This window comes from Zingiber officinale, chromosome 11A, assembly GCF_018446385.1.
Source record: "Zingiber officinale cultivar Zhangliang chromosome 11A, Zo_v1.1, whole genome shotgun sequence".
In the NCBI taxonomy this organism is placed as follows: Eukaryota; Viridiplantae; Streptophyta; class Magnoliopsida; order Zingiberales; family Zingiberaceae; genus Zingiber; species Zingiber officinale.
In genome coordinates, this window is record NC_056006.1 from 12,450,077 (window position 1) to 12,466,119 (window position 16,043).

Below are 16,043 nucleotides of genomic sequence, written 5' to 3' on the forward strand. Positions count from 1 at the left end.
TTTGCCGTGATCAAAGGGGGAGAGAAAAGTACAAGTTTAGGGGGAGTTAGGAAAATTGAAATTTAATATTTTTTAATATTTTTTTAAAACTGTGTTGCAATTTTATTTATTGCAAATTTATGCTTAAATATGTTAGTTTAGTAATTTCCTTTAAAATTATTATTTATGTCTATTTTAACCCTAACTTGAACTTGGGTTGATGCACATCAAAAAGGGGGAGATTGTTGGACCCTGTGGTAGTTTTGATGTGATCAACCAAGTTGGTTAGGTCCTGCGGTGTTTGATCCCTGTGTCTGAGTGTGCATGAGCTTAGGAACACAGGAAGTTGAGCAGAAGACGCAGCTAGCGAGAAGGACGACACGGAAAGGGAGCCGACAGGCTCAGTGCGTTCGAAGGACGAGAGAGCTGCGGAAGAGTACTCTGGTGGGCGTGAAGAGCGTGCATGGCGTTCGAGGGACGTGAAGCCGGGACGGAACGCTGCTCGAGGAAAAGGCCGGGAATTGGGTTTGGGTGAGCCCTATTCCGGTTGGCCGCAATCACCCAAAAGAACGGAGCGTCGGAAGCTGGAAAACCAAGCTGGAAACTGTGCTGCCAGCTTGGAGGCGCCTCCAGCAGGCTTGGAGGCGTCTTCAACCCTGTTGAAGGCCCCTTCAACAGGTCAAATTTGACCGTTTATGCTACGAATAAAGTTGTATCCGCTGACCGAGCTGGAGGCGCCTTGGACCCTCGGGATAGACTTTCCAGGAGATATATAAAGGCCCCTGGAGCTAGCAATTAAAGAACAACTTCTACATTCAACTCTGTACTTAATTCCTAGCAATAGTTCTGAGCCATTAGTGTGTAAAAGGCTTCTCCGCCTTCAGCAAAGGAGATTCTTCTAGTGCGCTTTTTCATCGCCCTGGATTAACAACCTCCTTGGTTGTAACTAGGTTAATTGCTGAGTTTCTTTTTATTTTTGTTGATTTAATTGTTATTATTTTACTATTGCTTTTCTGAGTTGAAATCCGAGGAGGGTAGTTTCATTTTTGATTTCAGCAATTCACTCTCCTCTTGCCGGTCTCCGCTGCACCAACAACATGTCCATCTAAAACCAATTTTAGAAGATCTAATAATTTAAATTGGTACTTTAAATATCACCCTGGATAAATTAGGAACATTTCAAGAAAATATGTCCCTAAAAACTTTTTAATTAATCCAGTGGGTTGGAACCTATATTGGGTTCCTAAATCATGCTTAAACTAATTTTAAAATTAGCACTTTAAGTGAGAAAATTAAACAAAAAATTTCTTTATGAGGTTTTGTCAAGAAAGTGGTTGTTGCTCCAATAACCAAGAAGGCATAGTACCTCGCCACGACCTGGAAGTCAAAATATTGAAATAAGTGTTTAATTAACTTACTAATGAAGCATTAATACAAAAATTAATTAGTGCTTTAAAAAGGTTATTCAAAACATTTTATTTCAATTTAGAAATTTACTTACTTAGAAATTTTGTTTGCCTAAGCCTTTTTCTTTTTAAAATGTGCTTAAAAATTCTCAAAGATTTAAGTTAGAATTTTTTAATTTCAAAAATTTGTTACTTAGGATTTTTTGTACTTAAAAAAAAATTCTCAAAAATCATTTTCTCCTAAAAGTTAAAAACTTTTTTCTGAAACTAGAAATCTCAGCTTAAATTACTTAGAAAATTTTTCTAAATTTCTTAAAAACTTAGAACATTTTTAGAAATATTTTTTCTAAGTCTTTAACCCTTAGATTATTTTTCTTGGAACCCCATTTTTTTTCTGATCGAAAGGGGAGAAGGGAAAGTATAAGTCTAGGGGGTGGTAGATAGATTTAATTTTTTTTTTGTCTATATTTTTACACTTAAATTACAAATTAAGTTAATTTACTTAATTTTATTTAATGTCTATTTTAACCCTATCTTAACTTGGGTTGATTACACCAAAAAGGGGGAGATTGTTGGAACCCCAAGGTTGTTTTGGTTTGATCAATAAGTTAAGTTAGGTCTTGTTTGTTTCTAACATAGTGTCTAAGTGTGCAGGAGCTTAGGAGAACAGGTACTCAAGCGGAAGATGTAACCAGCGAGAAGGACGGCACGCGATGCGTCCGAGGGATGAGGCGCTGCGGAAGAGTACACCGGCGGACGAGAAGGAAGTGCGCGGTGGTTTCGAGGGACGAAAGCCGAAGCGGAAGATTACTCGGGGAGCAAGAGACGCAGCTAGCGAGAAGGACGGCACGCGGTGCGTCTGAGGGACGAAGACTGCGGATGAGTATGCCGGCGGACGAGAAGGGAACATGCGGCGATTCCGAGGGATGAGAAGCCGGAGGGAAGCACGCTCGGGAAGACTGGAAGTTGGGTTCGGGTGAGCCCTTTTCCGGATGGCAGAGATCACCCAAGCGAATAGATCCGGAGTAGAAGACCCGGACCGAGACGAACTGAACCGGAGCAGTGGTCCCCGGATGAAAAAGTCAACATCAGTTGACTTTAGGCTCCGGGGCGCCTGGACCTGGTTTGTTGACCAGATCACGTCAAACGCGATCTGAACGTTGGGGATAAAGTTTTATCCCCTCAGGGCGCCCGGAACCCCTTTTCCAGGTGCCCCGACCAAGGCTATAAATATAGCCTTGGTCCAAAGGCTTTTCATCAACTCAGTGCATTCCATTTCCAACACTTGTACGCTACTATTCTAAATTAGCTTCTCTATTTTACGCTTTCACTGCTGTAAGAGGCTTCTCCGCCTGAAGGAGATACTAGTGCTATATTCCTTGGATTAACAACCTCCTTGGTTGTAATCAAGTAAAAACCTTCTGCCTCTTTCTTTCTTTCTGCTTTTTATTTATTGCTTCAATTTTATACAAGTGTTCTGTTGAGAGTTCGAGAAAGGGTTGTCTTATTTTTGTAGGCTATCTAACCCCCTATTCTAGCCGACCGCAACGATCCTACAGCATGCAATTAAGTTTTTCATGAGTAGACGAAACATATTGAAATTGATTGTCACATTACTCGCTATCATCTTCAAATTGGTACAATCATATTACCTTTTGTTCCTTCAAATCTATATATTGCTGATATGTTTATTGATACGGTGATGAAGAGGAGCCCCATCAAAGATGGATCAAAGTAGGGAAGAGCGGCTGATGTGGAGGTTAAAGTCAAAACAGTAAAAAACCTAGGTCCACAAATCGGGCGAAGTTGGATGAATGAGCCTCTGATGCTAGTCGGACGTAACTGTCCGGACGACCATCCTCTAAAAACTTGCGTCTAGGTTAAGAGTCAGACAGTAAATCTCACGGACCACCATCCCTATCGATCAGATGACATATTCGGTCAGATAAAAGGCAACCCTCCGATAATAGGAATGTCGAGTGAAGGAAAATAGCTCTGTTTAGTACGACCGAGCTAGGACGTCCCTGCCGAGCGACCTCCGATCGACCTACAGAGGGACCCACCTACATATCTCATTGTATCTGTTTGAAAGTTTGTGCCATTAACAACAGAGCATGTCTAGCAAACAAATCGTACTTTAGAAGCTTCCAACCTGTCACATCAGAGATTTGTGTGCTCGCTTAAGGAATGGTATCAGGGACACTTTTTGACTTATCTTTTCCTATGATGCTTTGGAAAGCATGTATATACTTTGAGATACGTGTACAAATACTACAATGACACTATAAAAAGGGGTTTTCATCCACAGGCGGAGGTAGGCGATATCTTGTTATTCTACACACTCTAGTTACTATTCATATTGTTCTTCTCCATTGAGTTGAGTACTGACTTGAGCATCGGAGGGCCAACGCCGGTAACCCCTTCCTGGACCAGCACTAACGCTCCTGGTTTTGCAGGACAATGAGGAATCCCCATCAAGTCAACCGTAGAGACACGTTCCTAGCCTACCATATTTTTCACTTTAAGACAGGATCATATTTGGCGCCATCTGTGAGAAACTTCACCTGCATCCTAAATGTGAGGGTGGAACACATTGGGCGACTTACCACTATGACGCAAACCTAAGAAGATTTAGAAATGTTGATAAGTGTCAGGGATACAAAGATAGTGCAGCAGCAACAAGAGATAGCATCCCACTGTTGAGCATCGAATGACCTAGCCTCATTAGTGATAGGCTAAGAGCTGACCCAGGAGTCCGAGTGGAAGACCCAGCTGACCGCAAGCCGAACGACAGGTCGACTGGTACCTGGCACCTTCCGAGAAGCACCGAACGCGCCGATCCCATATCACCGGGTGTTATTCCTCACGCCCTCAAAAGAGCAAGGCTGAGATGAAAGGACACAAGAATTCTCTTTTGAGAACGCGTCTGTCCGGGATGGGCAGAAAGGCAAGGCAGCCCAACTCAATGACTCTCCTGAGCAGATCAATAGGCAGCTCTCCCAAGAATTGCTCGACGATCAGTTGTCATCTCACTATAAGCCTCTGACGATCGGAGAATACATAGGATTAACTGACCCCCCGAAGATCATCTAATCAAGTTCGACAACATGGTATACTCCACTAGTACACCGATTGAGTCAAGTGCCGAGTATTCCTTACCATGCTCTCTGGATCAGTATAGAGGTGGTTTAATGCTTGTCAATCAGATCCATCTATAACTTCAAGGATTTCTGAATGATTTTCCTACAGTATTTTGCTAGCAGGCACCACTACTAGAAGATGAACGTGAACCTGTTCATGGTCAAATAAGAGCCCAACGAAGTATTGCGGGTCTACAATAAGAGATTCAACCAAGTGGCCACGGACGCCCCATCGACCACCCCAGAGATCTTGGTAAGTTCCTTTTACCAAGGACTTACAGATGACAACTTTCTCTCACTCATCCGGAAGCCTCGAGAGACTTTGACCATCTACTCAAGCGGGCCACTAAGTACACCAACGTCGATGAGGCTTAGTCAGCTTGGAAGAAGGTGTTGGATCGCGGCGGCCGACTAGAAGGGGGGTTGAATAGTCTGAAAAATAATAACAAGAAAAACCCTTCTTGACTTTTCTTAAACAAACACTTTCATAAAATAGAAAAATAATAAATTAAAATAGAAAGTAGAGGCCCAAGATGTTTACTTGGTTACAACCGGGGAGGTTGTTAATCCAAGGAATGAAACACACTAGAATATTTCCTTTAGGCAGAGAAGCCTCTTATAACAATGAAAGCGCAAAAAGAAAGAATCTAAACTCTAAAGGAAGCACACAAGTGTTGGAATTACAATTCTTGAGTTGTTGAAAAGCTTCTGGACCAATGCTGTATTTATAGCCTTGGTTGGGGCGCCTCGAAGGGGTTCCGGGTGCCCTGGGGCGGATAAAACTTTATCCCCCAATGTTCAGATCGCGATTGACGTGTTCTGGTCAAAAAGTCAACTCCGAGCGCCCAGAAGGGTTCCGGGCGCCTCGGACTGTTCTGGGCGCCCCGGAGGGAAAAGTCAACCCCTGTTGACTTTTTCCAGCCCGGGTCTTCTGCTCCGGCTCCGTTTGCCTCATACCGAGTCTTCTGCTCACTTGGGTGATCTCTGCTTGGGTGATCTCTGCCATCCGGAATAGGGCTCACCTGAACCCAACTTCCGGTCTTCTCGAGCAAGCTTCCGCTCCGGCTTCTCGTCCCTCAGAATCATCGCGTGCTTCCTTCTCGCCCGCCAGCGTACTCATCTGTAGTCTTCATCCCTCGGTCACACCCCGTGCTGACCTTCTCGCTAGCTGCGTCTCTTGCTCCTTGAGCAGTCTTCTGCTCCGGCTTCTCGTTCCTCAGAACCACCGCACGCTTCCTTCTCGTCCGCCGGTGTACTCTTCCGCAGCGCCTTATCCCTCGGATGCACCACATGCCGTCCTTCTCGCTAGCTGCGTCTTTCGCTCGACTACCCGTGCTCCTAAGCTCCTGCACACTTAGCAACAAGGTTAAAAACAAATAGGATCTGACTTAACTTGTCGATCACACCAAAACAACCTTGGGGTTCCAACAATCTCCCCCTTTTTGATGTGAGCAACCCAAGTTAAGCTAGGGTAAATAGACATAAAAAATAAACTAACCTTCTCGCTAGTTCTTTTGCACTTTGGTAGTTGCCGATTCAGTCGAGATCTTTAACCAGAAGTACACTTAAAAGATGAAATTCAGCCTTACCATTTGACGTAAAATCGTCATGCTACTTTTTGGTCCAGAGGCATTTTTCAATTTCTTCTCCATTCGTATTCTTCGGTGCTTTATAACCATATTTCATTATTAATAAAATATTAAAATCTATTTTAAGAAATATCTCCATTTATCACCTCCAAAATGCGAACTCCCCCTCGAACATTGGTGGGTAGATATTAGCTCCGGCCATCTAGTTGCTTCAGTCGACGGTTAGTCCTTCTGAGACATCCTGGCTCTGATACCACTTGTTGGGACCGTTGGGCCGGCTAGAAGGGGAGTTGAATAACCCTGCACAAAATAAAATAAACCCTTCTCAGATTTTAAAGAAACACTTGCATAAAACTAATTAAAACAAGAAATAAACTGAAAGATAGAGGCTTGGAGGATTTACTTGGTTACAACTGGGAAAGTTATTAATCCAAGAAAGTGAACGCGCACTAAAGATCTTCTTCAGGCGGAGAAGCCTCTTTATAGCAATGAAGCATAGAAAATGAGAAGCTAAAAGAAAACTAAAGCGTGTACAAGTGTTGTTTGCAGAATGCTGGTTCATTTTAGCTTCTTGGACTAAGGCTATATTTATAGCCTTGGTCGGGACACTTGGAAGGGTTCTAGGTGCCTGGAGCGGGATAGAAATCTATCCCTAATGCAACTGTCAACACCCACGTCGATGCTGATAATATTTGGGTTCCGGGTGCCCGGAAGGGTTCAAGGCGCCCAGAATGGGTCAGGACGCCTGGAATGGGTCTAGTGCCCAGACCCTCAAAGTCAGCCTTATTGACTTTTTCGGTCTGGGCCCTCTGCTCCGGTGTCGCCCGCCTCGGTCCGGGTCTTCCGCTCTGGCTCCGCTCATTTGGGTGATTTTGGCAATCCGAAATAGGGTTCATCCGAACCCAACTTCCGACCTTCTCGAGCAACCTTCCACTCCGACTTCTTGTCCCTCGGAATTGTCACATGCTTCCTTCTCGCCCGCCAGTGTACACTTCCGCAGTTTTGTTCTTTGGACGCACCGAGCCTGTCAGCTCTCTCCCGTGTCGACCTTCTCACTAGCTGCGTCTTTTTCTCCCCGAGCAATCTTCCACTCCAGCTTCTTGTCCCTTTTCCTAGTATTCGGTCAAGTTTACCTACTTAAACTTTTAGCTATCGAGTATCTAGTCAACTTGAATACTAAGAATTTTCTTTGAGTTGCCTGTATACTTGATCAACCTTGTTAAATTATAACATAGCTTAACTTTGAACTTTTTCCAACATCAAAATCATATTTTATTATCTAGTTCTCTTTGTACCAACAATCTCTTATTTTTTTCTATTATGACAATCTGGTTCAAAGTTAATTAAATATAAAGATAAAAAAAATCTCAATCAGCTTTTCAAAATAATAGCCCTTTACTTAATCTTTCTCCTAAAATTTACGTTTTAGATATTTTTGAAAATACTTAAATCTCCCTTTTTTTTGAAAGCAGCAACAATACTTAAAAGTATTTTTCTAAAAAAAAAATAAATAACAACAACAACTTTTAACCTATCTACTCCCTCTTTAATCCACATCAAAAATAGATAGAAAGTAATATTAAAATATTTAAATATAGTGAAAATATGATTTTAAAAAATTAATAAAGATATTTAAAAAAGACTTTAAGATAAAGAAATTTAAAAGAAATTTTAAAAAATAAATTTTGAAGAAGAATTTAGGAAGAAAAGAAATTTGGAAACAACTTTTTCAAAAAATATATGTATAACAAAAAGTTTTAAAGAAGGTTTGAAAAAGAAATTCTAGAAACGGATTTTTTCTAAAAAAAATAGACAAAATCTTAAAAGAAATTTTAGAGAAACATAGACATAAAAAAATGTAAACAGATTTTAAAAGAAAAAATTTTAATAAAAATTTTAGAAATATAGAAAGATTTTGAGGAAAAAGATTTTAAGACAGAAAGAGATTTAAAAAAAACTACGAAGGAAGGTTTGAAAAATTTTAAAAATGTAAAAAAATCTTGAAATAAATCAAAGAAAAAAAATAAGTTTAACTTTTTATCCCTTTTAGATAGAATTTTCAAACATGAATATTGGCAAAAAATTTGGAATCATAAATATGTTGGATCGAAAAGTGCTAGAGGGGGAGGGGGGGAGGATGAATAGTGCTCGTGACTTTCACTTGTTTCGTATTCGGAAATTCGATGAGTAAGGCAGTGGAAATAAGAAAACACACAGAAAAACCCAAGTAGTTACTTGGTTCGGAGCCTTGAGCGAGTCCTACTCCAAGGTCCGTGATCGTTGATCGCTTTCGGTGGGCAACAACTATAATATCGTAAAGAGTACAAGTGTGAAATAAGTCGTACAACAGAAATTTAAACAATACCGATAACAGAATTATAGAAATTGAAGCTCCTGATCATCGGGGTGTTGCTACAGCAGTTCTGGATCGTCTCTTGAATAGTGCATGGAAGATTGCTTGGAATGTGTTGATTGAAGTTGTTGGTCGAGAACCCCATATAAAGGCTGTTGAAGGCGCCTCAAAGCCTCTTGAGGGCGCCTCCATCACTGCCGAGTCAGCCGTACGGATGAGCGCTGAAGAAGTCGACGCTGATCCACTTAAAGGCGCCTCTATACCTCTTGAAGGCGCCTTTAAGGCTGTCCAATGCGCCTCAAGCTTCCATGAGGGTGCCTCCACCCTTGTCGCACACACATCTTCTCCTTTGCACCCGAGGTGCCTCCAAGCTCCATGAGGACGCCTTGGGTACTGTTCATCTGAGGCATCCTTTGCTTTTTCGTCCCTGCACAACATGTTAGTTCACAAAATACCAACATATCATGCAAAACAGAGTTAGCATATCATAAATACAATAACATAAATATTTTGACAGTTTCCGGACTGTCCGATTCTGACTTCAGATTTTCGATTGAAAATCCTAGGTCGAACCGACGCCTACTGTTCCCTTCGCGGGGAATGCATCTTCACCTACTTCACTTAGGAGAGTATACCTGATGTCAGTCTGGTCCTCTAGACCGACTGAGCTTTCTTCCTAGGGTTACTATCCCCTAGGACCTAGGGTTACCACCCCCTAGGGTTTTCTGCCACCTAGGGTTACCACCCCCTAGGACCTAAGGTTACCTCCCCTTAGGATTTTCCACCACCTAGGGTTACCACCCCCTAGGACCTATGGTTGCCGCTCCTTAGGGTTTTCCTCCACCTAGAGTTACTACCCCCTAGGACCTAAGGTTACCCTTAGGGTTTTCCACCACCTTGGGTTACCACCCCCTAGGACCTAGGGTTACCATCCCCTAGGGGGTTTTACCTGTCTAACTGCAGCTAGGACTATGCTTAAGAACACTTAGGACTTTCCTGCAAAGCTCATTCAAGCACATTAAATAATAAAACAACTTAACTTGAACCTTTTGACGTAATCAAAATATAGGTTCAATTGTTAGATGCTTCATATACCAACAAAATATTAATAATAAATATTATGAAGGACAATATAACTTACAATAACATATTAGGTGATTTAAAAAGCAATCACAGATCCTAGAGTTCAAGCATGTATCTATTTTAACATAAATTTGATTGAGACTACTCCTAGTTGTACTATTTGGCTAAGTCAAGTATAAGTCAACTAGGTTAGTACTAAGTTAATGTGAGTCAATAAAAAGTTAAGACTAGTCTCAAAATATAGAAAAACCTAGTCAAACATGCTAGTCGTGTGAGTTCTTTATGAGATGGATATCAATGTAATTAATTGAATTTTAATTATTTATGTTTAGAATCAAGTTTAAGTTTAAAATTATTCAATTAAGATTGAATTAATAATTAAGTTGAATTATTAATTAAGTTTAAATTAAGATTTTTTAATTATGTTTAAATTAAATTAATTTTAATTATTAAATAAGTTTAAATTAAAATTATTTTTTTATGTTTAAATTAAAATTATTTTTTGATGTTTAAATTAAAATTAAGTTAAATTATTAGTAAAGTTTAAAGTTGAGATAATTTAATCATGATTAAATTAAGTTATATTAATAATTAAATTAAAATTAAAATTATTTAATTATATTTAAATTAAAATTATGTTAAGTTATTAATTAAGTTTATATTAAAATTATTTGATTATGTCTAAATAAAAAAATTAAGTTATATTATTAATTAAGTTTAAATTATAATTATTTAGTTATGTTAAAATTAAAATTAAATTAAATTAAATTAAATCAAGTTTATATTAAAATTTAGTTAAATTTTTAATTAATTTAAAATTAAAATTATTTATTTAATAACCTACAACCAACACGACTTGAAATAAAACACAACCATGTAGTTTAATATGTAGCTCACATGGGTAGATCAATAATCACGTAGTTGTATACATAGTCCACATGGTTGGAATAGAAATAAAATAATAAAAGGAACACGCCTGTAGCTAAAATATAACGAAAGACATAGGAAAGCCACACAATCCAAAATGATACAATGTGTGCCACCAAGGCTTAAACACAACAAATACCAAAAAAATGATAAAGTAGTCACAAGGCCAAACGCCAAATCCAAATCTAATTACTACAATGCCAAAACCATAAGGAAAGCATGAAAGAAAGCAAAAATGTAGGAAAGTTCATCCTCAGATGTGATGTGGGATTGACATACAGGATACTTTAAGTGACACCACAATCACTGCATCTGAGTGATCGAATGGGCAGAATTGTGATGTCTGCTCGCATCTCTAGCTACCACTATATCTGAATGGCCAAGACGGGCAAGATGCAAAGTAGCTATCTAGCAATAGAACGAGGGGTCTCTGCCTGCACAACACCAACTACCACTACTTAGAATGGTCGAGCAGGCATGATAGGACAAGCTCCACTCCTAGCTACCACTCCCCCCTGAGTAGTCGAATGGGCAACTAAATATGACTGACAACTAGCCCATACCACAAGAGAGTAATAGTCCTCAACATATAGTGCAATGATGAATATGATGTAAATAATTATGATATCGGCATGATCATCATCAATGCAACATCCCAATCCACATAAATACCTCCAATATATGATCTATCAATCACATAAGTCTATAGGTTTGAATAGATACAACAAGTATCTATTAATCAACACATAAAATAAACAGACACACTAGACATGCACACACCAAATATGTATGCACCCTACAATATAGGTATAATTATTATGATACCTCTAATAATACACACCAAACCAATGTACACACTTAATATAGGATTCATAGACATGATTTCTCTAATAGTACTCACTAGACACATGTGTACACACAACCTAGGTATAATCAATATCATTCCTCCAATAGTAAACACCGAACATGTGTGCACACACAATATGCAAATAGACATGAACATGGTAACTCCTACATCACATACTAATCATGTGTACATTCAACATCATATGCATAAACAACATATTAACTTAGTCAACAAGACATCCCCAACAATACATACTCTACATGTGTATACACAACAAAGTATATATATCCAAAGTCAAGACTGTATATGAAATAACTAAATTATCTCTAAGGTCAAGCAGATAAGTATTAAGAAAGATAACAAACAAATAAATTTAAGAAAAATAATCTAATGCATCAATAAAAAATAATCATGTACTAAGTTCAATGAACTAAAGAGGCCAAGGAAGAAGTACCTGCCTTAATCATAGATCATCTTAACAGTCTTCATGTCAAAGGATCTATCTCAAGCCTGCATCTACAAATAAAGGATACGAAGAATATAAGAGTTTATTAATCAATAATCAAACCTTATTGATTAATTAATCAACTTCTTAATTTATTCATCCCTAATTAATTCACCCTCTTAATCAATCAAATAACAAATCCATCATTCCAATCATGTTATATGTCTTAAGAAATTTAGAAATATAATTAATTAATCAAATCAAATATGAGATAAATCCTTTATTCTCTGACTTGTGATAATATAATCAAATCAAGGTTAATAATAAAATCAAATTACTCCTCTAATCAACTCTATTAATCATAAACTAACCATTTAATTACTTTAATAATAATAATCCATAATTAATTAATCCCTATTCACAATAGCTAATTTCCACCTCTTTGACAATAGAGGCAGGAAACAGGGAACCAATAGCGGTTGTGGTGATGAGCCGACGGTGGTGACTTCCAATAGTAGTGAAACTGGATAGCGACCGAAAGTGCTAAAGTGGTCGAAGTAGCAGTCAACCCGTGCTTGCACTAAGGAGCAGGCAACGAGAGAGGAGCAGCGATGTTGACTCTCATGTCAGTAGTGAGCATGGAGGCAGCTCACAATATGGACAACGATCAAGTGGTGCCGGCATGATCGGCGACGACGGCGATGGCGAGCAGAGATCCAATACGATCAAGCGGACGGGTCACGTCTAGATCTGCCGTGATCGAGAGGCAGTGTCGAGGAGAGATCCAACATGAAGGAGTAATGTTGAGGTAGAGCTGTCAAAGGAAGAGGGTGAGGTCGACAATGGCCTGGACATTAACGAAGGGGAGTGGCAGTGGTGGAATTCGGGAGAAGAGGGTAGGGATCAGAATGAAGATAAATAGAGTTAGGGTATAACTTATAAACTTAGATTTAATTAATTAAACCATAAGTTATTTTCTCAATTAACTCCCACTTAAATAGTTATTCTAAATAGACTTTCTTTTAGATTAATAAATCTACCCCTTAAAATGTCTTATCTAAGCTCGGAATAAATCCTGATTTTTTTTTTAAATTTCCAAAAATTCTATAATGTTTTCCTCAAATAACACCTTTTATTTAATTGTTATATCTTACATTCTCCCGCACTAAAAAAAATTGGTGTCTAAATTTATTGCTCAAACTCAGGGACTTCATCCATGGGTAACAACTAAGCAGTATACTCATATATTACTCCATCTTAGTATAATGAATAAATCTCCAACCGTGAAATGATCCACTTTCAAGTAAATAGTGATAACTCTATGAGTTATGAGCTCACCGTGTTTCTGTTACTCCCACATTGCTATCCAGCCAACTGTGGGTAAAATCCATTAGACATAAATGATCTTTGCAACTACCTCCAAAATTCATAACGCATACCCTCAGTAGGTCCTTTAATGTCTGTATACTGCACTGGACCTATCAATCTATCTAAGGGTAGAAAGCTATACTAAAGTGGAGCTCTATACACATGACCTACTCTACTAATCGATCCAAAGAATTTGTCACATGGATCGGTAGAAATTGAGCAAATTTAGTCAACCAATCAACGATTACCCAAATCACATCATATCCTCTCCGTGTCCTGGGTAATCCCATAACAAAGTTCATCGCAATATGCTCCCATTTCTATTTTAGTATATGATTCTACTTAAACAATCCTGCTAGTATCTGATGTTCAGCTTCCACTTGCTGACATACTAGATTTCAAGCTACAAAATTCACGTTGTCTTTCTTCATGGCGTTCCACCAATAGGAACGCTTTAAATCCTATACATCGGGTACCACCCAAATATATCATAAATCTAGAGGGTTGTGCTTCTTGTAGTAACTCATTTTGGATAGGATGTAACTCAGGAATACACATAATCTTCCACAGAAATAATGAATCTTGTTCCCATACAAATAATGTCTCAAAATTTTCAGCATGAAAAAAATAGTCGCTAACACTAAATCATGAACTAGATAATTTTTCTCATGGGCTTTCAACTGTCGAGAAGCATATGGAAGATCTGTTTATGGATATTTGATTAGATTCAAATGGGAAGCTGCAATAACTAAAGAGATCATCAATTTATAGTGGAAAGGGTGTGAAATAGAGGATTAGTGATTCTGACCATTTCTATTGATGCTGTCCATCGGAGCTCATCCCCTTCATCGATTGAGGTCTAGAGTTTTTTTTTTCTATTCCATCAATCCTTCAGCCACCACCAGAGAAGCTCAGGAGATATTGATGTGCACAAATATTATAATCTTTTACGCATATTTTAGTGCACATTCACTTGACTTATGCACATATATTCTTCACATGATCGCATCTTTTATCTTGTATTCATCATATTTATTGTTTTGTTCGGATATCTGCTCTTTGTTTGATTTTAATTGACAGGAAAGATTTTCGGAGCTAGAACGGAGAGTATTGATGCACCGGAACCAATCAGACAACACGACCGTGCAACCCTGCACGACTGTGTGAGCAAACAGGAGAGGAAGAGCACATGGCCGTGCAACCTTGCACGGCCGTGCGACCAAAACACTGACCAGTCAGCACACAACCATGCAACCCTGCACGGCCGTGCCACCCCAGGCATAGAAGGAGATTTGCACAGCCGTGCCCCAGGAGACAGAGCCCAGGGGCTACACGGCCGTGCGACCCTGCACGACCATGCAACCACGCACAGAACCGGAGAAGGGCACGACCGTGCCACCCTTACATGGCCGTGCCGCCACGGCCAATCCCTAAGGCTATATAAGGGTTTTAACCCTTTTTGCGAGGGAGGTGAGCCATTAGAGAGAAAAAGATCTTGGAGCAATTCTACGCCGCTTTGGACCGCCGTTCAGTGAACTTCCACCACCACATCGACTCCAGAAGCAGAGAGTTGGATCCGAAGGCCACTCTTCGACATTCGATATGTATATTCCCTCTTACCTACTGAGAATTATATGTTTGCCTATACTATGTTTTTGGATATCTCTCTATCATTCATGGAGTAGATTCCTTGTTCTGGGATTAGGGAGTAGTCGTGGTACAGATTGATGTAAAACTCGTATTGTATTTATACTTGTTGGATGAACTTTCATGCTTTGTTTCAATTGCTAATTGCTTACTTTTGATTGTAAAGAACTTGTCAGCCTCGTAGAGGATTACCTCTAGATCGTATACCCGAGGGGCCCTAGTGACAGGGGTAACCCGTTCATGGACATCTAGGATAGCTCCTTGAGAGGAAGGTAGATTCTCCCCAAGGGAGTGAGAGACCAGGCTTAGCTTTACTCACTATTCTTGATTCACCAGTTAGAGTCATGTCCTCAAGATTTGCCGAGGTGCCCTAGTGACAGGGGTAAACCGTGACAGGACTTCTTAGGGCATTACCCTATTCTGGCGCTTAAGAATACCTGCTTAGCTTCGGGCAATAGCATGAATAAGGACAGCGAGAGTAAGATAAATCGAGACACATCAATACTGCCACTATGAAACCGACCCCCTAGAACTCCTCATCACCAAGTGAATATTTCGACCTTGCGACTCTCGACTCTCTCCCTCGACCTTTCTTTTTCCTCAGCCTGTTCAAGACCATTGGTAGTCTAACTAACCATAAGTGAACGATTGCTAGTCCTTATAGCCAGTCTCTGTGGGATCGATATTTTTATTACTGAAGACGAATCCGTGCACTTGCGGAAGCATAACAAGTTTTTGTCATCGTTGTCGGGGACTGCGTTCATAACACTAGTTAAGTCATATTGGATTAGACTAGGCTTTGTTTTCTTTATTTTCTGCATTTTAATCATTTCTTTTAACATGCCTTATTTCGTATTGTCATTGTTTAAAATCCTATATCTTGCTATTGCATAAAACTAACCTGGCAGGAGAATCCGACCCACGTGTTAGTGTATTGTACACCCCTGGTTGTTTCAAAGGTGGCATAATGTTGGAACGGCTGAAGGACTATGGAGCCCCAAAGTTAGTTAAAGAACTGGGACCTGTTGTGTTTCCAGAGATTCCAGCGAAGAGTTTTATGCTCAGACCTTCATTTGTCTCAAAGGTTTAAGAAAATCAGTTCGGGGGATCGGGGTCAGAGAATCCTTATCTGCATCTCCTGGATTTCCATAGTTATTGCAACACGCTGAGAGTTGAAGGAGTCCCGGCGGAGTCGATATAGCTTATAGCTTTCCCGTTTAGTCTCAGAAATCATGCAAAGGTTTGGTTTAACACCCTGC